Source organism: Chiloscyllium punctatum, chromosome 45 (genome assembly GCF_047496795.1).
Source record: "Chiloscyllium punctatum isolate Juve2018m chromosome 45, sChiPun1.3, whole genome shotgun sequence".
In the NCBI taxonomy this organism is placed as follows: Eukaryota; Metazoa; Chordata; class Chondrichthyes; order Orectolobiformes; family Hemiscylliidae; genus Chiloscyllium; species Chiloscyllium punctatum.
Window position 1 is genome coordinate 47,889,901 of NC_092783.1, and position 21,951 is coordinate 47,911,851.

General features: G+C 47.7%; 1 pseudogene; it reads right to left on the reverse strand.

The window, feature by feature from the left end:
- Window positions 1-4,298: 4,298 nt before the first annotated feature.
- On the reverse strand, window positions 4,299-17,453 carry LOC140467080 (acidic mammalian chitinase-like; annotated as a pseudogene).
- Window positions 17,454-21,951: the final 4,498 nt, after the last annotated feature.

Consider the following 21,951-nt stretch of genomic DNA (forward strand, 5'->3'; position numbering starts at 1 on the left):
AAAGAAAAAAATACACTGATGTGGGGACACTATTACAATGGTAACCAGGCCAAAAGCATTTGAATCAGGTCAAGTTTGGTTGATTATATAACATGCTTTGTCCTGTTGTGGTGCTGACGAATATTTACAGAGTCTGCTGAGGTAAGGAAAACATTGACTTAATTTTAAAACATCTTAACATTTGTCATGGTGCTGAGAAAAATAGCAAGGTCAAATGACATCACATCACCTCCTGTGGTTATACAGATATTTTCCAATCAACCAGCTCAGAGTATTATTGCATATCTGTAGACCAAGTGGGTCTTGAACTCTGCTTCCCTAGCTTAGAGGTGGGGACACTACCCTGTGTCCCAAGATCTCTCCTGTGAGCATGTATTCTGGGTCCACTGAGCATATCACAATCAGCCTGTTCTATTCCTTATGAAGGGCTTTTGCCCGAAACGTCGATTTTCCTGCTCCTCGGATGCTGCCTGACCTGCTGTGCTTTTCCAGCACCGCTCTGATCTAAACCCATATCACATAATCAGTCTGAGTTATTGTGGTCCATGGGTGTTGTCTATCAGAGCTTATGACTTTGAGTTTGAGTTCATTCAGAACTCTTCAGTTTCCTACTGAGAATCATCTTGATGGCTACATAAAACCCACTCCAAAGAATGTAAGTTTCCCAGATCAACAAATAACCTATTATATCATTTTAAACTATTGAAGCAAATATCTCTCAATCTATTTCACCAGATTGCAAGTTCAAGTCTTGCCCTGATAACTACGCCATCAGGCTGCTTGGCCCCTAGTTACTCTGTCAGTGATTTTTCGCTTGGCATGTCAGGTTGAGTCTGTAAGTTCAGTCATATCTCACCGAATGATGAATGCAATACTGGACATTACAAGAAGGTTCCATAAAGTGTGAATTGCATGGTTTCTTTCACTATGTATGCAATGTTTTTAACTCACCTGCAGCCATTAATGCTTGCCAACTGGGCTTGCCAGAACTTTAAGCCTCAGCAAATAATAGTGATGAACCCCAGTGTTTGTATGGAAAGTTGTGGTCTAGGCTGTTTACCCAGGAGGATTTTTTGCAGCCCACACGTCTGCTGCATTGTCAGCTAATGGGAGCTCTCACCACTGAAACTCATTCCTCGTCTCATGATTCCCTTGTACCACCATTTTAAACCAGCAATAATGAACAAAACAAAAATGGAAGGTAATTTCTGATTCCGTCATTATGATTAACATGCCACACTTCAAATTCCACAAACAATTATCTGAGTCATTCACGTTGATTTTAATATCACTGCTACTTCACTCCAATGGTATATTTGTGCAACCTGACTTGTGTAATATGCTCATTGGACCCAGAAGACATGCTCACAGGGAAGATCTTGTGGTACAGGGTAGCATCCCTACCTCTAGGCTGGGGAAGTTGGACCCACATGAGGAGCCTCCATGAAGGCTGCACTTCACCTGCTCCTCATGTTTGAGCCATGTAATTCAACCACTGACTTCAGACAAAGTGGCATAATACCAATACACCTCACCTTTAACTGAATGTGAATTAAGTGACACTAAATTCTGGCAGTCGCTTACTTAATCACAAAGGTAGAATATAAGTGTAACCAGTTTTAATATGATGAGAATTCATGGAACACAAATGTATTAGAACTAGGAAACCAGTGGGGAGAAGTGTGAGGTCCACTAACGTAACATCTAAATTTGAACCTGCTGACAGGATAGTGGAATTTTAACTCCTGCTGAATAAAGTCACCCATGTTTTCTGCTCTCGCAGGCACCATACAATCTCCCCCAAAGAAGGTGATTTCCTCAGGCCAAATTGTCACCCTTTCAGTCAAATACTGAGGCTCCTCATGTGGTTCCAACTTCCCTAGCCTAGAGGTAGGGATGCTACCCTGTAACACAAGATCTTTCAGGTTTCCCCTCTGTACCAAGTATTTTTGGTTTTGATGCCAATGTCTGTTCATTCACTGGCAAAGCTCAGACTTGGCACCACTCCCAGAAACCAATGTGCCTAAGCTTAGGAGCTGGAAATTCTTTCTGTTCCACCACAATCCTTATCAGGTCTGAAGTAAGTCCTATATCAGTCTTTGAAGTAATTTTCAGTGTAAGGTGTGACCACAATGTCTTTTATTTGTTTTTTTTCCCATCCAGATTCAAATTGTCCTGTCACAAAAGGTAAAACCAAACATAGGGTCATACAGGAGAGATGTCAGAGAGAGGGAGGATCAGCATGGATCTGCTTCTTTGGGTCTAGCAACTTCATATCCACTGACTGTTTTCTGTGAACAGCCAGACTGCTAAAACCAAACCAAATTAGAGATAAGCTGAGTTGGGAAAACTGGCCACTCCACTTTCATTGTGCAAGTGTTTTTTTAAAAAAACTTGAAAGCCTCTTGCCTGAGGCACTATCTGTTAGGTATAATCAAACTGGCCCTACAACCCATGTAAGCCAGACCTTTCAGAATTGCTGGTTTTATTATCTGTCTGAAGAAAAAAAAGCAAAGGATAGCATAACTTTGTTAAAATGTTGGCCTGTCTCATCTGTTCCATTTCAACTAAGGGGATGAAGAGTTGAAGTAAATTATTTCGTTGCCTGTCTACAGCTCCAGAAAAGGAATTGACTGTTGGAGTATCACTATGTTGAAGAAACACTAGCATCAGGAGACTGTTAGCTTTTTCTTTCCATTCCCCTTAAATAACTTCTGCAACCATTTCCTTTTGTCCTCGGTTTCAGTCTTCTCACCAGACTTTCTTCTATTGCTGCTCACAATGTCCTTTTCTGTTTCTATAGAATGCTTTGTGACTTCAAGGTTCAACGTAAATGTAGTTCTTTATGAAGCAGTACATCTTACTATAGAATGAATGGCAGAACTGTTAGGAGTTTTGATATGCAGAGGGATCTGGGTGTGCAGCTCCACAGATCACTGAAGGTGGCAGCACAGCACAGGCAGTCAAAAAGGCCTATGGCATGCTTGCCTTCATTGAAAGGGACATTGAGTGTAACGGTAGACAAGTTATGCTGCAACTTTATACAACTTTAGTTAGGCCACACTTGGAATATTGCATACGGTTTTGGCCACCACACTACAAGAAGGATGTGGATGCTTTGGAGAAGATACAGAAGAGGTATACCAGATTGTTGCCTAGAACTAGGGGACCAGTAGGGAGCAGTGTGAGGTCCACTAGTGTAATATTTAAATTTGAACATGCTGTCAGGATAGTGGAATTTTAACTCCTGGTTAATGAAGCCACACACAACTTCTGCTCTTGCAGGCCACATATAATCTCCCCCAAAGAAGGTGGTATCTTCAGACCAAAGGTTGACCTGTTACATCCGTTCCATTTCAACCAGGGGACGATGTGTTGAAGTAAATTATTTGGTTGCCTGTCCAAATCTCCAGAAAAAGAGTTTATTGTTGAGTATCAATATGTTGAAGAAATATTGGCATCAAGTGACTGTTAGCTTTTTCATTCTAGAGGAGATAGTCTTGAGAGACAGGCAGTGTCAAGCTGTTGGAAACAGAGAGAGAGAGAGACACTAATTTCTGAGTAGATTGCTAACTCTTCGTGGTCTTGTTTGAATGCATCTTTGCTGGTTGTTATATGTTGTCTTGTATAATTTGTGTGACTTTGTTCTCTGGAACTCGACAGTTGGGGATACTTTGGATTTAACTTGTATTTTGGGAATGTATGATGATTTGAAATTGCAGTGTGTGTGCCCATAATGAGTTTGGAATATGTATGGTTAAAATGATGTCAGTTTAAGGAAGGTTATGGTGATGCAAAGATAAAACCTGCTAAGAAATGTTGATTTTGAATTTGTGTCTTAGAGCATGGCAAAAAGATTGATCACAGTTAAAATTATTTGAAAATCAAAAGCAAACTTATCTCTTCCTCCTTAAATCATCTCAAAACCAAGGAATGTGCTAATACATATGCAGAGGAGAATGGTCTCAAACATGAACAGTAGGGAAAAGCACAGCTGGTTAGGCAGTATCCGAGGAGGAGGAGAGTCAGCGTTTTGAGCATAAGCCCATCATCAGGAATATCGACACTCCTGCTCGCTCCTTGGATGCTGCCTGACCAGCTGTGCTTTTCCAGCGACACCCTCTTCGACTGATCTCCAGCATCTGCAGTCCTCACTTTCTCCCAGTTGATTATAAACAGGAGGGAATCAAGAACTGGCAGATAAGGATGGAGATGGTAAGAATTGCTGGAGTCCTGATAGATCAATCTTGCAGACTAATCACAAAGGAAGGGCAAATTGTCATCACAACAAATCTTTCTCAAGGGCTTACCTAATAAACAATAGATATCACATTTCAGTTGTGTTTTCATACTGGACAGAGATTAGAGATAGAAGTTTGTTTACTCTGGATCACATTGACATAAGGAGGGAAGATGTGTTGGGTAGGCTAAAGGATATTAAGGTGGACAAATCCCTAGGATCGGATGGGATCAACGAGGTAAAAACAATGACTGTAGATGCTGGAAACCAGGTTCTGGATTAGTGGTGCTGGAAGAGCACAGCAGTTCAGGCTTTGAAATCGACGTTTCTTCCATCACCACTAATCCAGAATCGGATGGGATCAATTCCATGTTGCTGAGGAAGGCGAGAGAGGAAATAGCTGGGGCCCTGACAGATATCTTTGTAGCATCCTTAAACACAGGTGAGGTGCTGGCGGACTGTAGGGTTGCTCATGTTGTGCCCCTGTACAAGAAGGGTAGTAGGGATATTCCAGTTAACTACAGACCAGTCAGCCTGATGTCAGTGGTGGGAAACTTGCTGGAGAAGGTACTGAGGGATAAAATCTATTTATATTTAGAAAAGAATGGGCTTATCAGTGGTAGGCAATATGGTTTTGTGCAGGGTAGATCGTGTCTTACTAACTTAATAGAGTTCTTTGAACAAGTGACGACAGAATCATAAAGTTATAGAGATGTACAGCTTGGAAACAGACCCTTCAGTCCAACCAGTCCATGCCAACCAGATATCCCAATCCAATCTAGTCCAACCTGCCAGCATCCGGCCCATATCCCTCCAAACCCTTCCTATTCTTATACCCATCTAAATGCCTTTTAAATGTTGCAATTGTACCAACTTCCACCATGTCATCTGGCAGCTCATTCCATACATGTACCACCCTCTCTGTGAAAAGGTTGCCCCTTTGGTTTCTTTTATATCTTTCCCTTCTCACCCTAAACCTATGCCCTCTAGTTCTGGACTCCCCGACCCCAGGGAAAAGACTTTGACTATTTATCCTATCCACACCCCTCATAATTTTGTAAACCTCTAAGGTCACCCCTCAGCCTCCAATGCTCCAGGGAAAACAGCCTAGCTTGTTAAGCCTCCCCCTATAGCTCAAAACCTGGCAATATCCTTGTAAATCTTTTCTGAATCCTTTCAAGTTTCACAACATCTTTCCGATAGGAAGGAGACCAGAATTACATGCAATATTCCAACAGTGGCCTAACCAATGACCTGTACAGCTGCAACATGACCTCCCAATACCTGTACTCCATACTCTGACCAATAGACATAAGCATACCAAACGCCGCCTTCACTATCCTATCTACCTGCGAATCTACGTTCAAGGAGCTGTGAACCTGCACTCCAAGGTCCCTTTGTTCAGCAACACTCCCTAGGACCTTACCATTAAGTGTATAAGTCCTGCTAAGATTTGCTTTCCCAAAATGCAGCACCTCACATATATCTGAATTAAACTCCATCTGCCACTTTGCCCATTAGCCTATCTGATCAAGATCCTGTTGTAATCTGAGGTAACCCTCTTTGCTGTCCACTACACCTCCAATTTTGGTGTCATCTGCAAACTTACAAACCATACCTCTTATGTTCGCATCCAACTCATTTATATAAATGACAAAAAGTAGAGGACCCAGCACCGATCCTTGTGGTCACAGGCCTCCAGTCTGAAAAATAACCCTCCACCACCACCCTCTGTCTTCTACCTTTGAGCCAGTTCTGTATCCAAATGGCCAGTTCTCCCTGTATTCCGTGAGATCTAACCTTGCTAATCAGTCTCCCCTGGGGAACCTTGTCGAATGCCTTACTGAAGTCCATATAAATCACATCTATTGCTCTGCCCTCATCAATCCTCTTTGTTAATTCTTCAAAAAACTCAATCAAGTTTGTGAGACATTGATAGATGAAGGAAGGATGTAGATATCATATACATGGACTTTAGTAAGGCATTTGATAAGGTTCCCCATGGTAAACTAATGGAGAAAGTGAAGTCACATGGTGTGCAGGACATTCTAACTCGGTGGATAAAGAACTGGTTGAGCAACAGGAGACAGTAGTAGTTGAAGGGAGTTTCTCAAAATGGAGAAAGGTGACCAGTGGTGTTTCACAGGGGTCAGTGCTGGGGCCACTGTTGTCTGTAATATACATAAATGATTTGGAAGAGAGCATTGTTGGTCTGATCAGTAAGTTTGCAGATGACATAAAGATTGGTGCAGTAGCAGAAAGCATAGGAGACTGTCAATGAATATAGGAGAATATCGATAGACTGGAGAGTTGTGTGGAGAAGTGGCAGATGGAGTTCAATCCAGGCAAACGTGAGGTGATGCATTTTTGGAAGTCTAATTCTAGAACCAACTATACTGTAAACAGAAGAGCCTTGGGAAAAGTTGATGAGCAGAGAGATCTGGGAGTTCAGGTCCATTGTACCCTGAAGGCTGTACAGGTGGATAGAGTGGTCAAGAAGGCATATGCCAAGCTTGTCTTCATTGGATGGGGTATTGAGTATAAGAGCTGGCAGGTCATGTTAAAATTGTACAAGACTTTGGTTCGACCGCATTTATAATGCTGTGTAGAGTTCTGGTCGTCACATTACCAAAAGGATGTGGACGCTTTGGAGAGGGTGCAGAGAAGGTTTACGAGGATGTTGCCTAGTATGGAAGGTGCTAACTCTGAAGAGAGGTTGAGTAGGTTAGGATTGTTTTCATTAGAAAAAAGAAGATTGAGGGGGGACCTGATTGAGGTCTACAAAATCATGAAGGGTATAGATAAGCTTTTCCAGGGTGAGGGATTCAATAATGAGTGCTCACGTGTACATGATTTGGAGATCCCGGTGCTGATGCTGGGGTGTACAAAGGTAAAAATCACACAACACCAGGTTATAATCCACCTGATGAACCATCTAATGAAGGAGTGATGCTCCGAAAGCTAGTGCTTCCAATTAAGCTGTTGGACTATAACCTGGTGTTGTGCAATTTTTAACTATGAAGCGTACAGGCAGGGATAAGCTTTTTCCCAGGGTGAGGCATTCAATAACGAGAGGTCACATGTTCAAGGTGAGAGGTGAAATGTTTAAGGGGGATATACACTGAGGGTGGTAGGTGCATGGAATGCATTGCCAGCAGAGGTAGCAGAGGCAGGCGTGGTAGATTCATTGAAGGTGCGTCTGGACAGATGCATGAGTAGGTGGGGAGTAGAGGGATACAGACGCTTTGAAATTGGACAATAGGTATAGACAGTGGATTTGGATTGATCAGGCTTGGAGGGCCAAAGGGCCTGTTCCTTGGCTGTAAATATTTTTTGTTCTTTGACACACGTTTCTTGAATAAGAACCGTTAAGTAAGTATTATACCTGTATATTTACCTATATATATACACCATGAGCTGAAAATGTGTTGCTGGAAAAGCGCAGCAGATCAGGCAGCATCCGAGCAGGAGAATCGACGTTTCGGGCATGAGCCTGAAGAAGGGCTCATGCCCGAAACGTCGATTCTCCTGCTCCTTGGATGCTGCCTGACCTGCTGCGCTTTTCCAGCAACACATTTTCAACTCTGATCTCCAGCATCTGCAGTCCTTAGTTTCTCATGGTAGTTAATGACTCATCCTTAAGATACATGTCTTCTGTGCAACATGAAAACACAATTGAAATGACATAGGGAGTCCAGAAATGTGACAACTATTGTTTATTAGTTTGAATGGTGAGATAACTTTGAAGAGTTTACTCTGTGATAAATTGATATCATTTTCACTCTAATTACCTCATAGAAAGACCAGAATCCAGCTTCCCCGGTGAATGTTCCAGCTTGACCAGGACCTGACACTAGAGCGCCAACACCTGTTTGTGAGGTGCTTAGGGTGAAGGTAGTCCATATGTTGGGAATCCAACAATCAGCTTCTCTGATGGGGCACCATTTTCTTTCCAGTAGTTCATGGTGAAGTTCTGCAAGATAGTTTGGCTTGTTAGCTTTACTGAGATTCAATCACCACAAATGTGTTAATTTTTGTCAAATATTACAGTGGTAATGAATATAACCAAATTTGGCTATCCTGTTTACAGACATTATAGTAAATATATTGGCCTCGGTCAGTAGAGCCACAATACAGAGGGCTGTTGTGTCCAGTCACTCTCTCTCCAGGGAGCTATGATAATCATATGCCATGACAGAGATGAAGTCTAAATATCTGTTTAAAAATAACATGACTTGAAGCATGAAAACTCAAAATTATTTTGGATAGTTAAATACAATAATATTTATGAGTATTACTCAGCCAATGGCTCTAATAGTAAAGTATTGATGCCTGGGTAATAGATTACTTAAAGTGTGGAAACAGGACCTTCGGCCCAGCAAGTCCACACCGACCCACCGAAGCGCAACCCACCCATAACCCTACGTTTACCCCTTACCTAACACTACGGGCAATTTAGCATGGCCAATTCACCTGACCTGCACATCTTTGGACTGTGGAAGGAAACCGGAGCACCCAGAGGAAACCCACGCAGACACGGGGAGGACGTGCAAACTCTACACAGTCAGTTGCCTGAGGCAGGAATTGAACCCGGGTCTCTGGCGCTGTGAGGCAGCAGTGCTCACCACTGTGCCACCGTGCCGCCCACCACCTGTTTACATCCTGGTTTACATCCTATTCTTTGATTATTGGAGCGAAGGCAATTCTTAATCGTGGTGTTTCTTTATTCCTCAGCTCAGCATCAGGTGGTGATCTTCATTTTGTAGGAGAACTGTGTCTCAGACAATAGGAAACATCAAGCAGCCTCAATCTCCAAAGGAGGATCTCATACTGCTTCATTCATTGAAACTCTTGCAATCACACCTACAGTTACAGTGAAATCAGATGTCTGTAAAAGTTCAAACATGTACAGACTGGGTGGATTGGCAATGCTAAATTGGGCCGTAGTGTCCAGGTATGTTCCGGGTCATTGGGTTATTCATTGGAAATTAGGAGTGGTGAACAGGATGTTCTTTGGAGGGTCAGTGCAGACTTGCTGGCTCAGATGGCCACTTTCTCCATTGTAGGGATTGTATGATTGTAAACTGTGGAACTGAGCAGAAAGAATAAAGAACAAAATTAAAAATAACAAATTTTATTTCCTGTAGTAGACAGGATATTGTATCATTTTTCTCATTGCCTTGGGGAAAATGTTATTGAGAAAAGACCTTCTTGCAACAGGAAATTATTTTGAGAATCTATTAGTTCCTCTAGAAACGTTGTTGTCTCATTTTCACACTGCCACACTATGAGCATACCACTGACATGTTTCCACTCAATAACAGAGTGCAGTGATGATGATGACGACACGTACTCTGCTAAAGGAAGGGAATTGATTTAAATAGCCCTCGTCCAGGAGTCAGATTGAAATCAGTCAGCACTGCTGCTGAAGGCAGAAAGGAGAAAAAGGTTGGCAGAAAGACTTTGGAAGGATAATCCTTCCAGTTCTCTGGAAGGTCAAATTGGAGATTATGAAGGACTGAAGGGAAGTTTTGTTCCAAGGTAAAATCTGGAATTGGGCAGGATTATGTCGTCTTCCCAGGCTGCTGGTACTTTTAAATGTTTTAACTTCAGCACTCTGCAGCTGAGCCCATATCCCCTTTTACAGTGAAAATTCAATCTATATAAGGATATTTTACTTACGTTGCTTTTAGCCTGTAGTGTAGGAAATATCATTAAAACAGACTTGTTGCTTGAACTCAACATTGAATAAATGGTCAGGAACGTTAGGGAAGAAGAAAAAAAGTGATTTAAAAAGGCTGTCTATGTCATGTTTGTACATGAGGACAACTTCTGTCTCAACAGTTTCAAAGCTCACATTCTTAAAAAGCTTTGATTGTTCTTCCCATGTCTCATTAAACTTTAACTAATTCAGTTACAACATGCTTTATAAAAGCTTTTTCCCAAAGATTGTAAGCTTGAACCATTCTATAAGTTGTACTCACTTTGAAACTTCGGATATCTCATATGCGGCATCAATGGTTCCTTTTCCAATAGCAACAGCAGCTGTCAGCAGGAGTCTGTTCTTGCTGGAAGATTGTGCCTCTTTTTTAAAGGCCGCTAGCAATTCCTACAGAGAGTGAGCACACTTTGTTTTTAAATTACGATAAACATTTTTCAAAAAATAGTTGCCGTAGTGCACTGTTCATGGGAATTTTGTTACTCAACATCAGTTGTCACTCGATCAGATTAGGGCAGTTGGTTGGATGGGTTGGTTTGCAATGGAGAGAGACGCCAACTGTGCAGGTTCCTGTACTGTGTGAGGTTACAACGAAGGTCCTGAATTCTCAGTCTTGTTACTTGCCTGAGGTGTGATGTCTGTCAGGTCAAACTCACCACAAGTTTGTTTTCAATAAGAGAGCATCCTTCTGGGACTATGGTTCATGTCAGATTCAGCTTTTTATATTTTGCCTTTATTTAAGGGATTATTTTCTTCTGTGATGTTGAGTGTATTTCCCTGATCTACCGCCTTAACTATTTATACGAAGGCCATTTCCAGTGCATCCATTTCCATGAAAGTCGCAGTCGAAAGAGACGATGTAGGCCATTTAGGAGTGAGAGGAAGAGATTTTTTTTACTCAAAGAGTGGTGTCCCTGTGAAATTTCTACCACAGACAGCAGCTGAGGCCAAACTATTCAACATTGTCAAGGAAGATGTAGATATAGTTCTTAGGATTAAAGGAATTGGGCTATTGAGTTGGATGATTAGCTATTAGATTAGATTAGATTACTTACAGTATGGAAACAGGCCCTTCGGCCTAACAAGTCCACACCAACCTGCTGAAGCGCAACCCACCCAGACCCAACTCCCTACATTTACTCCTGCCCCTAACACTACGGGCAATTTAGCATGGCCAATTCACCTAACCTGCACATTTTTGGATTGTGGGAGGAAACCGGAGCACCCGAAGGAAACCCACGCAGACACGGGGAGAATGAGCAAACTCCAACGCAGTCAGTCGCCTGAGGTGGGAATTGAACCCGGGTCTCTGGCGCTGTGAGGCAGCAGTGCTAACCACTGTGCCACCGTGCCACCCATGATTACATTGAATGCAGGAGCAGGTTCACATTGTTTACTTCTGTCCCTATTTCCCATGTTTCAGGTTTGCATGTTTTTTAATTGGCCCTCAGTGACATTTGGGAAGCATTACTGGCTTTGGGTTTCTGTATTTAATCTCCACATGTTTTGTTGATCAACAACATTCACAAATTTGAAAAGCACCAAAATACAATTTCAAAAGAATGAGATGGAAGAATTTGCTTTCTGAATAAGTTACAATCTGTTTTTCCTGTGATGCTGTCACATGGTGTGAGTCTAACCATGGTAACATTTGACCTTTCACCTTGACCAAGACTGTGAAACGCTGTTTATCTTCTCGTGGACTGCTTCACGATCCAGGATACTCCCAGTCCAGGTCTAAACCATCAAATCCATGCTTCCTCAGAAAGTCGATTGAAGAATCGATAAATATTTTGCGAGTCTGCGATGTAGCCACCATGCTGATAAATCTAATCTCGGGATAAGTTTGAAAATAGAGAATGCATTAAATTGATCAATCTCCACTTGAAAACCAACTGAATATTTCTGTCCAGCATTTATCTTCTGAAAACTCTACATGCCCATAGTAACCTCCACTAGTTCACAGAATAACATGAAACAAAGGACAGAGATATTTAGAACAAGATGTGAAAGCTACAAGCAGGAATGCTGTCTCTTTAACTTGACAAACTCCAGCACTGGCCCAACAATTCTTCAAATATAAGTTTTGATTTAAGCATGTAACAGTTTTCATAAGTACAAATTTTCAATGATAAACTTATATCTTGCATATAAACTTATTTTGCATTGTTATGATTTTTGGCAATGTAAATAATCTAGTAAGATACAAACTTAAAACCCCTTAAACTCGGCACATGTTGCCATTATTTCATGCAGGAAAATTCACCAATATCAGTTTACTAATTAAACATAGAATTGCTGATTCATATATCTCAACTCTCATATCACTGAACATTGGGAATTTTACAATTTTGCGAAAATAACCTAACATAGGTGTTACCTGCTGGTACCAAACTTCCAACCTCCAATAGCTAAAAGTGTTTTCAGCTTGGAATTTCTGTTGAGTAAAAGTGCACAAACTGGGAATTTCAGTTTTGCAGTAACCTGAAGCAGAGTATATGAATATTCAATTCGCTTCTACCGGAAAATTTCACAAAATAATGTTGCTGCTCACTGTCTTGCAAAATGTTGAAGTAGCTTAACATGAAATTAATTATAACTTAGATTTTAAATTTGTAAATATTAGAGCACAGAGTGAATGAAGACTTACTTTTTTTTCCAGATCATTGAATTTCACATACATAGTTTCATCATTCCATTCATAGGTGGTGAGTTTGTTATCTGTCATATCGGTGAAGACATAAATCAGATGATTGCACAGGTAGGGTCAACATTACTTGGAACAAATTTTTCAGTGGATGGTCTGTACTGAGACCAGTTTGTGTAGTAATAAACCAGCTTGTAAGGAAGAGACTGAAGTGTGAAGAAAACATGCGGTTATTTGAAATATTATAGACAATGATCTGTAGAAATCTACAAGACACTAGGCTATCAACAAATCATCGTTTTTGAGTTGGGATTGGGTTCATGTACTGTTGCTTATTTGACACAAAGATGTTAACTGTGACTATGATTGATATTATGAAAGTAATGAAATCAATTCAGTCATACTTTGTACATTGGCTCCAATTTTCAGTAACTTTAATATTCTCACAAATTCAAACCCTCAAATTGCCACAGTGAGATTTAAAATCATACTTGATTGGGTCAATACCCCAGTAATATAAACACCATGTTAACTGTTCCTGGACCAATTTTAAAAAAGTTATAATATCTATAAATATGCAACACTTACCCAGTGATCCTTGCAGTAGGATTAAACTCACTAAAATAAAAATAAACACACAATGCAATTTTGTGTCACTAAATACCAAAGAACCTTACTGTTAAAAGACACATCGAAAATGAATTAAACTGAAATTTTAAATGTATTCTTGTGTGGGAAAAATATATATTCTAAAACTGAAGTCGTAAATAAATTGTTTTTCTGCTTATGTCTTTGATTTTAAATTTTTTCAGGAAATGTAGGTTGAGATTTTGTGAAAATCTAATTAATCTGGAGATAAAAAAAATTCACTGAGTCAGACAGTCATAGAGATTTACAACACAGAAAAAGGAGTTTCAGCCGATCACATCTATGCTGGTCAAAAACTGTCACTTTATTATTCCAAATCCATTTCTCAGCTTTGGCCCATAACCTTGTATGCCTCCAACATTGAAATGTCAGAAATCATAGTTATAGTCAAACATATTTATTTAAAATCACAAGCTTTTGAAGTGCTGCTCCTTCATTAGGTGAAGTTTTGTTCTTCACCTGACAAAGGGGCACCATTCCAAAAGCTTTTTTTTATTTCAAAAATATACTTTATTCATAAAATGATTTGATGGTCTGTACATTTGGTCATGCCATACATATGTCAACATTTACATACACAGATCAGAATTTATCATTGTTATATACAGGTCTGTGCATTTCTCAATCTTATGCACATATATTTGGCTGAGGCATCAGCAGAGCCCAAAAAACGTCCGCATGGGCCCCCCTGTTCTTCTTTAGGCAGGCCAATGTTACATGGTGGTCTTTCTCCACCGCGCCTTGGCGGCAGCTGCCCCAAGCTTCAGCGCATCCCTCAACACGTAGTCTTGGACCTTGGAATGTGCCAGTCTGCAACACTCAGTCGGGGTCAACTCCTTCAGCTGGAAGATCAACAGGTTTCGGACCGCCCAGAGAGCGTCCTTCACCGAGTTGATGATCCTCCTCCAGGCGCAGTTAATGTTCATCTCAGTGTGAGTCCCGTGGAACAGGCCGTAGAGCACGGAGTCCCGTGTCATGGCACTGCTCGGGACAAACCTCGACAAGCACCACTGCATTCCTCTCCAGACTTCCTCTGCATAGGCACATTCCAGAAGGAGGTGTGTGACAGTCTCGTCCCCACCGCAGCCACTTCGAGGGCAGCGTGCGGTGTGGCAGAGAGTCCGGGCATGCATGAAGGATCTCACAGGCAGAGCCCTTCTCACCACCAGCCAAGCCATGTCTTGGTGCTTGTTGGAAAGTTCTGGCGATGAGGCATTCTGCCAAATGGCTTTGACAGTCTGCTCAGGGAACTGCTTGATAGGATCCGCCCTCTCCTTTTCCCGAAGGGTCTCAAGGACACTACGTGCTGACCACTTCCTGATGGACTTGTGGTCAAAGGTGTTTTTCCTCATAAATTTCTCCACGAAGGACAGATGATACGGAACGGTCCAACGACTTGGAGCATTCCGCAGCAGCGAGGCCAGGCCCATCCTTCGCAACACCGGGGACAGGTAGAACCTCAGTACGTAGTGACACTTGGTGTTTGCGTACCAGGGATCCACGCACAGCTTGATGTAGTCACACACAAAGGTGGCCATCAGAGTGAGGGTGGCATTGGGCGTGTTTTTTCCCCCATTGCACCGGTCTTTGTACATTGTGTCTCTTCGGACCCGGTCTATCTTTGATCTCCACATGAAGTGGAAGATGGCCCGGGTGACTGCGGCGGCACAGGTCCTGGGGATAGGCCAGACCTGTGCCACATATAGCAATACTGAGAGTACCTCACACCTGATGACCAGGTTTTTTCCCGCGATGGAGAGCGACCGTTGCCCCCATCTGCCTAGTTTCTGTCTCATTTTCCTGATCCGCTCCACCCAGGTCTTGGCGCACGCCCCAGCCCCCCTGACCCAAATACCCAGCACCTTCACGTGGTCAGTCCTGACGGTGAAGGGGATAGAGGATTGGTCGGCACAGTTCCCGAAGAGCATGGCCTCGCTCTTGCCTTGGTTTACCTTGGCCCCCGAGGCCTGTTCGAACTGGTCACAGATGCACATGAGTCTGTGCACGGACAGCGGATCCGAGCAGAAAACAGCGACGTCATCCATGTACAGGGAGGCCTTAACCTGCAGGCCCCCGCTGCCAGGAATAGTCACCCCTCTCAGGCTCGCATCCTTCCTGATGGATTCGACAAATGGCTCAATGCAACACACAAACAAGGCGGGTGAGAGGGGCATCCCTGCCTGACTCCAGATCTTAAAGGGAAGCTATCTGATTCCCACCCATTGATTGAGACTGCACTGACAATGGTGTAGAGCAGTCTGATCCAATTTCCGATTCCCTTCCCAAAGCCCATTTTGGAGAGGACATCCCTCATATATGTATGCGATATCCTGTCAAAGGCTTTCTCCTGGTCCAGGCTGATGAGGCAGGTGTCCACCCCTCTGTCCTGCACGTAGACGATCATATCCCTGAGGAGTGCAAGACTCTCAGAGATTTTCCTGCCCGGTACAGCACAGGTTTGGTCAGAGTGGATCACCGATCCCAGAGCAGACCTGACCCGGTTGGCGATGACCTTTGACAAGATTTTGTAATCTGCATTTAACAGTGAGATCGGTCTCCAATTTCTAATTTCCTCCCTCTCTCCCTTCCGCTTGTATATGAGGGTGATGATGCCTTTCCTCATGGATTCACTCATGGTACCTGCCCGAAGCATACTTACATACACCTCCAGCAGGTCCTGGCCGATCAAGTCCCAAAGAGCGGAATAAATCTCGACTGGTAAGCCGTCGCTTCCGGGAGTTTTATTCTTTTCAAAGGACTCGAGGGCCTTGGTCAGCTCATCCAGAGATAGCGGCTGGTCCAGCCACTCTCGTGTTCCGTCGTCTAGGACCTCCGTGATAGAGGACAGGAATGACTGGGAGGCCACGCTGTCGGTTGGCTTCGAGTCATACAGACTGGCATAGAAGGATTTACTGATCCTCATGACGTCAGCCTGAGATGACGTTACCGAGCCATCTTCTTTCTTCAGGCTGCTGAGCACAGAGCTCTCTTTGTGCACCTTCTAGAAGAAGAAACGTGAGCACGTCTCGTCCTGCTCCACCGAGTGGACCCTGAACCGGAAGATTATCCTGGAGGCCTCCGAGGCAAAGAGCGAGACTTGCTGGCCCTTCACCTCCTGGAGGTCCTCTGTGACATCCAACCCCATCGTCTGCAGAAGGAGCAGGTTCTGCATCCTTTCCTGGAGCTGGGACAGTTTTCCCCGCCTCTCTCTCGCCTCCTGGACACCTTTGAGGATAAAGAACCTCTTGATGTTCCCTTTTACCGTTTCCCACCAGTCTGCTGGAGACTCAAAGAGGGGCTTCACGGTTCTCCAACCTGCGTAATCCCTCTTGAGCTCTTCGATGTTTCCCGGGGTCAACAGCTTAGTGTTCAGTTTCCATGTTCCCTTGCCCGCCCGCTGTTCGTCCTGTAGGTGACAGTCGGCCAGCAGGAGGTAGTGGTCAGAGAAGAACACTGGCTTGATGTCGGTGGATCTGACAGAGAGCGTTCGGGACACAAACAGGTAATCTATCCTTGAGCGGATAGACCAGTCTGCCCGTGACCAGGTGTATCTCCGCTGCACTCCATCTGCAGGGGTGCTGAAGACGTCGTGTAGCTTGGCGTCTTTGACCGTTTCCATCAGGGCTCTGGACGTAGCGTCCAGCTTACTGTCCCCCCCCCCGCCGGATCGTCCATCTGCATCAATGATACAGTTGAAGTCTCCGGCCAGAATGACCGGCCTGGACGTAGCCAGCAACAGTGGAAGCTGTTGCAGGACGGCCAACCGTTCACTCTTACCCGCTGGGGCGCACACATTGATTAGTCTCATGGGAGCGTTTCTGTATTTAACGTCCGCGACGAGGAGGCGCCCGCCCACCACCTCCTTAACCTCGGAGCTGGTGAAGTTGCCTCCCCGCAACAGGATACCCAGGCCGGAGGCACGGCTATCGTTGCCCCCCGACCACACTGACGGCCCATGGGCCCACAAGCTCGACCATCTCCTGTAACTGTTGAGGTGCGGTATCCCACACTCCTGCAGAAACAGGACATCGGCTTTGACGTTGGCCAGGAAGGCCAGCGTTGATACACATCGCGTAGCCGATTTAATGCTACGCACATTTATGCTGGCAATTTTAAACCCCATTTTATCAGTTTACGGGGTTACCAGTGTCCATTTTCTTCGGGTCTTGCCCCTGTGGGGTAGCTGCGTGCATCCCCATGGTGACGGCAAACTGCTGGACCTTCCCAGGGCTGAGGTAGTTGTCCAGCTCCACGCTGGAGTCATTTCCCTACTCTGGTGTCATCGTGTCAGACCCAGGGTCCGCATCACCCAGTTCTCCATCTGACAGCAGGGCTGTCACAGGGCCGCTGCTCCCAGTTCCCTGGAGCTGTGGGCCGGTGGGTACCCCTTGGTTCTCACCGGGTAGGGGGAGGCCTTCACCCATCCCCTCAGAGGGATCGTCTTTTCCTTCTTGGGCGGTGCTGCCCTCCTTTCTCCCCACGGCACTCTGCCTCTTCCTCCGGTGGCGACCCTTCTTGCGCCCGTCCTCACCCTCGGAGGAGCTGCCTGTATCCTCATCTTGGAGGTGTCTCTTCCCCCTTCGCTTGGTGGCTTTGGGGCCCTCGAGATTTTTCCTCTTCCTGTTTTTGACATAATCCACTGGTCTGCCTCCTTTGATCCCTCCTCTTCCATTTCCTCCGTCTGTCTTGCAGGAGCTTGGGTCAGCTGCTGCATCTCCCTGCTGTCTGCTGCCTGCTCAGCTACAGCCTGCCCTTCCTTCTGGGTGCCTCCAGACACCGTTCCTGTGCTGATTTGCGGTACCTCGCTGGACTTAGTCAGTCTGCGGCTCGTGTTGCCACCTCTGGCCATCTGTGCGTAGGTGGCGGCTCCTCGTCTTGGGCAGGCCTTGTACATGTGGCCCGCCTCTCCACACAGGTTGCAGCTCTTTTCTTCCTGACAGTCCTTAGTTAAGTGACCCTCCTGTTTGCAGTTCCTGCAGATGGTCGCTTTGCAATCCGCCACCCCGTGTCCCGACTTCCCGCAGGTTCGGCACACTTTCGGCTGCCCTGCATTTGTCAGGTAGCCTCTGCTCCCTCCGATTGCGAAGCTCGAGGGTGGGTGGAGGATGTTCCCACTATCATCGGCCCTCAGAGTTACCCTGACCTGCCGCTTACTGGTCCAGATCCCAAAGGGGTCGATCACATCAGTGGCTTCTCCCTCAACTTGGACGTACCTTCCCAGGAAGGTCAGGACATCAGCTGCTGGAACTTAGGGGTTGTACATATGGATTGTAACAACCCGATTCCTCTGTGCAGGAAGCACACACAATGGGGTCGCTGACAAGATGGAAAACAGCGGCTTCCCTTCCTTCTCCTTGAAGACCTTCAGGAGCTGTTCGCACTGCTTCACGCTTCTGAAGGTCACATCGAAGTAGCCTGCCCCAGGAAAATCCTGCAGGCAGTACACGTCTGCTGCTGCGAGCCCGCAGCACTCCAGCAGAACTTTCTTCACAAACACCAAGCTTGTAATTTCAAATAAACTTGTTTGACCATAACCTGGTGTTGTTTGACTTCTGACTTTGCCAACCCCAGACTAACAATTGCACCTCCATATCATGATTACAAATACACATCTAAATACTTCTTAAATGTTATGAAAGTTTCTGCCTTCACCCTACTCACAGAAAGTGAATTCTAGCTGCACACTGTAATGATTGTGACAAGGTCAGCTAGGTGGACCTGCAAAGAGTTCCCTATTCGGGGGCTATTAATCTGGTCCAATCAGAAAGCCCTGGCTGACTGAGATAAACAGGAGATTCGCGGGTGTCCACTGACACCCTGGAGTTGTGACTGGCCACTTGTGTGTTTCCTTCCCTTCTGGAGAGATTGGACCATTCCTGTGACCGTGCGAGGACTGTTCCTGTTGCTGCTTGGGGCCTGCCTCCCTGCTGCTGCCTGGGACTTTGGAGAGGCCTGCCTCTGCTGCTGCTGCCTGAGGCCTGCCTCTGCCTTCGCTGCCTGGGACTCGCCTTGGGGCCCCTCCCCAAGACCTCCATCTCCACCGCTGCTGCTGTTGTCTGAGGCCTGCCTTTCACCACCGCTGCCAGGGACTCGATTTTGGGGGCTGCCTGGGACTTGCCTTGGGGGCCTTCCCCAACAGGTCTGCCTCCACCACAGCTGCAACCGAGGAACTGCCCAGGACTTGCCGGAGGCCTACTTTCCACCACTGCTGTTGCCTGAGGCCTGCCTCTGCCTTCGCTGCCTGGGACTTGCCTTGGGGCCCCTCCCCAGGACCTCCACCACCACCACCACTGCTGCTGTGGCCTGAGGCCTACCTCCACCACTGCTGCCTTGGGCTCGGTTTTGGGGCTGCCTGGGACTTTCCTTGGGGACCCTCCCCAGCAGGCCTGCCCCCCCACTGCTGTGACTGGAGGAACTGCCTGGGACTTGCCGGAGGCCTGCCTTCCACCACTGCTGTTGCCTGAGGCCTGCTTCTACATCTGCTGCCTGGGACTCAATTTTGGGGCTGCCTGGCACTTGCCTTGGGGACCCTCCCCAACAGGTCTGCCCCACACCGCTGCGACCGAGGGCCTACCTGGGACTCGCCTGAGGCCTGCCTCCACCTCTGTTGTCACCTGAGGCAGGTCTCCACCGTCGCTGCTTGGGGCTCTCCCTGCGACCTCCACCACTGCCGCTGCCAGAGTCCTGACTCCACCACCAGCAGCAGAGGATGGCGAGCCCGAAGGTCGCGGGGCCCAGCCGCACCTACGCCGGGGTAGCCGCTGCCTTAGGCTCGGCTGGCCCAGCCCCGGCTGCAAACCACACCCCCTTCAGGCACCTGACCAAACGCCTGGGGGTCAAGGCCTATCCCCACCCCAATATGACCATCGAGGCCTGCAGCAAGGCCATGGCTAGTGTGGTCGGCCCACTGGCCATAGTCGCTGCGGCCCGGATGTACGGGAAGGCCGTATTTTTCCTGAAGACCGAGCAGGCGGTCCACCTGGCCGTGGAGAGGGGGCTCGCTGTGGGCGGGACACATTTGCCCGTCGACCCTCTGGAGGTCACGGCCCAGAGGGTCGTGATCTCCAACGTCCCGCCCTTTATTGCCAGCGAGCTCCTTCTCCCCCACCTCACCACCTTGGGGGAGATCCGGTCGGGGATCCAGCCGCTCCTGCTCGGTCTGAAGGACCCCGCCCTCCGTCACGTCTACTCCTTCCGTCGCCAGGTGTTTATTTGCCTGGCCCGGGAGGAGGTCACGGAGGGCTCCTTTACCCTCCTCCACGAGGGCGCGGCCTACCGCGCCTTCTGGACGGCGGACGGCGTGCGGTGCCACCTGTGCCGCGAGGTGGGGCACATTAGAAGGAACTGCCCCACCCAGAAGGCCGCCCAGCCCTCGCCAACGGCTGACGGTGGTGCCGCCGCGCCCACTCCCCCTCCCCCAAAGTCAACACCACAGGCCCCGGCACCGGAGCCTGAGCCGGAGGCTTCCGATCCTCCAGCCTCCGGCAGGGAGGGGGGTGAGCGTCCAGCCGGCCGGAAGGCGCTCAGGAAGGCGCGACGCGTCAGGCCCGCCCACGGGGAGACCACCCTATCCCCATCCCCGACACCCAGCCCACGACCTGCCCCGCCCCGGCACGACGATGCCCCTGCGGCCGTGCCAGCGTCGCCCCGGCGCGGGAACCCTGACCCCCAAACCCCCGGACCCGTACCCGACCCTGACCCCACTGACCCCACATCCGACCCCCACCCCGACGGAGAAACCCCTGGGGCTGCGACGCCCGCCCCAGGCCCTGCAACACCTGGCCCCGGGGACCCCGAGCCCGAGCCCTGCCCCGCCCAGCCACACCCTGGCACTGACCTGGGGGGGACCACCGCTGCCCAATCTCCTGCAGCCACCGTGTCTCCGGGCCCCGGAGAGGGAACTGGGCCCCTGCCCCGCCCGCCGTCACCTGATAAACCAGGGGCGGGGCAGGAAGTGACACGGCTGACCCTCCCCACCCTGGCCACGCCCCCTGCCTTCCCCCAGCCAATCGTATTCCGGGAAAGGCTGGGGGGAGGGGCTTCAGGCCCCATGACCACCAAGGCGGGCGGGGAGGGGAAGGCCCATAAATCCCCCCCTGTCTCTCTGGGGAAGAGGGGCTGGCCCTTGGAGGGGAGAGACAGTCCTGCAGCGCGCCGGCGGCGCTGCCCCTCTCCAGGGGACGGGCCCACGGGACCCTCCAACGATCCCGCACCGCGGCCTGACCTGCCCAACGACGACGACGAGGGCCGCGGTGCGGGTGATGACAAAGGACCCTTTACCGGGTCACCGAGCGGCGGAGGGGAGGTAGGTGTTGTCCCCGCTCCTCCCTCCCAGACTGTTTTTCCGGGAGCCTTGGCCCTGGGGGACGACCTTTTCCTGGGGGATGACCTTTTCCCCGAGGAGCCAGGCGTCCCGGTGTCGGGAGGAGAGCGGGGCCCCGAGCCTCCGCCGCCCGACGACCCGAACTCGGGGCGTTCCGGGACGGGGTGCGCCGAGGAAGGTACCGCCGGTGACCCTGGGGGTGGGGTCGCCGGGGGTTCGAGGCCGGTTGGCGGCGCCGGACCAGCCCCCATCCTCTCGGTGGGGGAGGGGTCGGCGACCGAGGGCGACCTCCCGGAGGAGGGTTCGGGATCGGTGGCGGACACCGGGGACGACGCGGACTCCGTCTGCAGTGACGTTTTTGAGTCCCAGGTGCC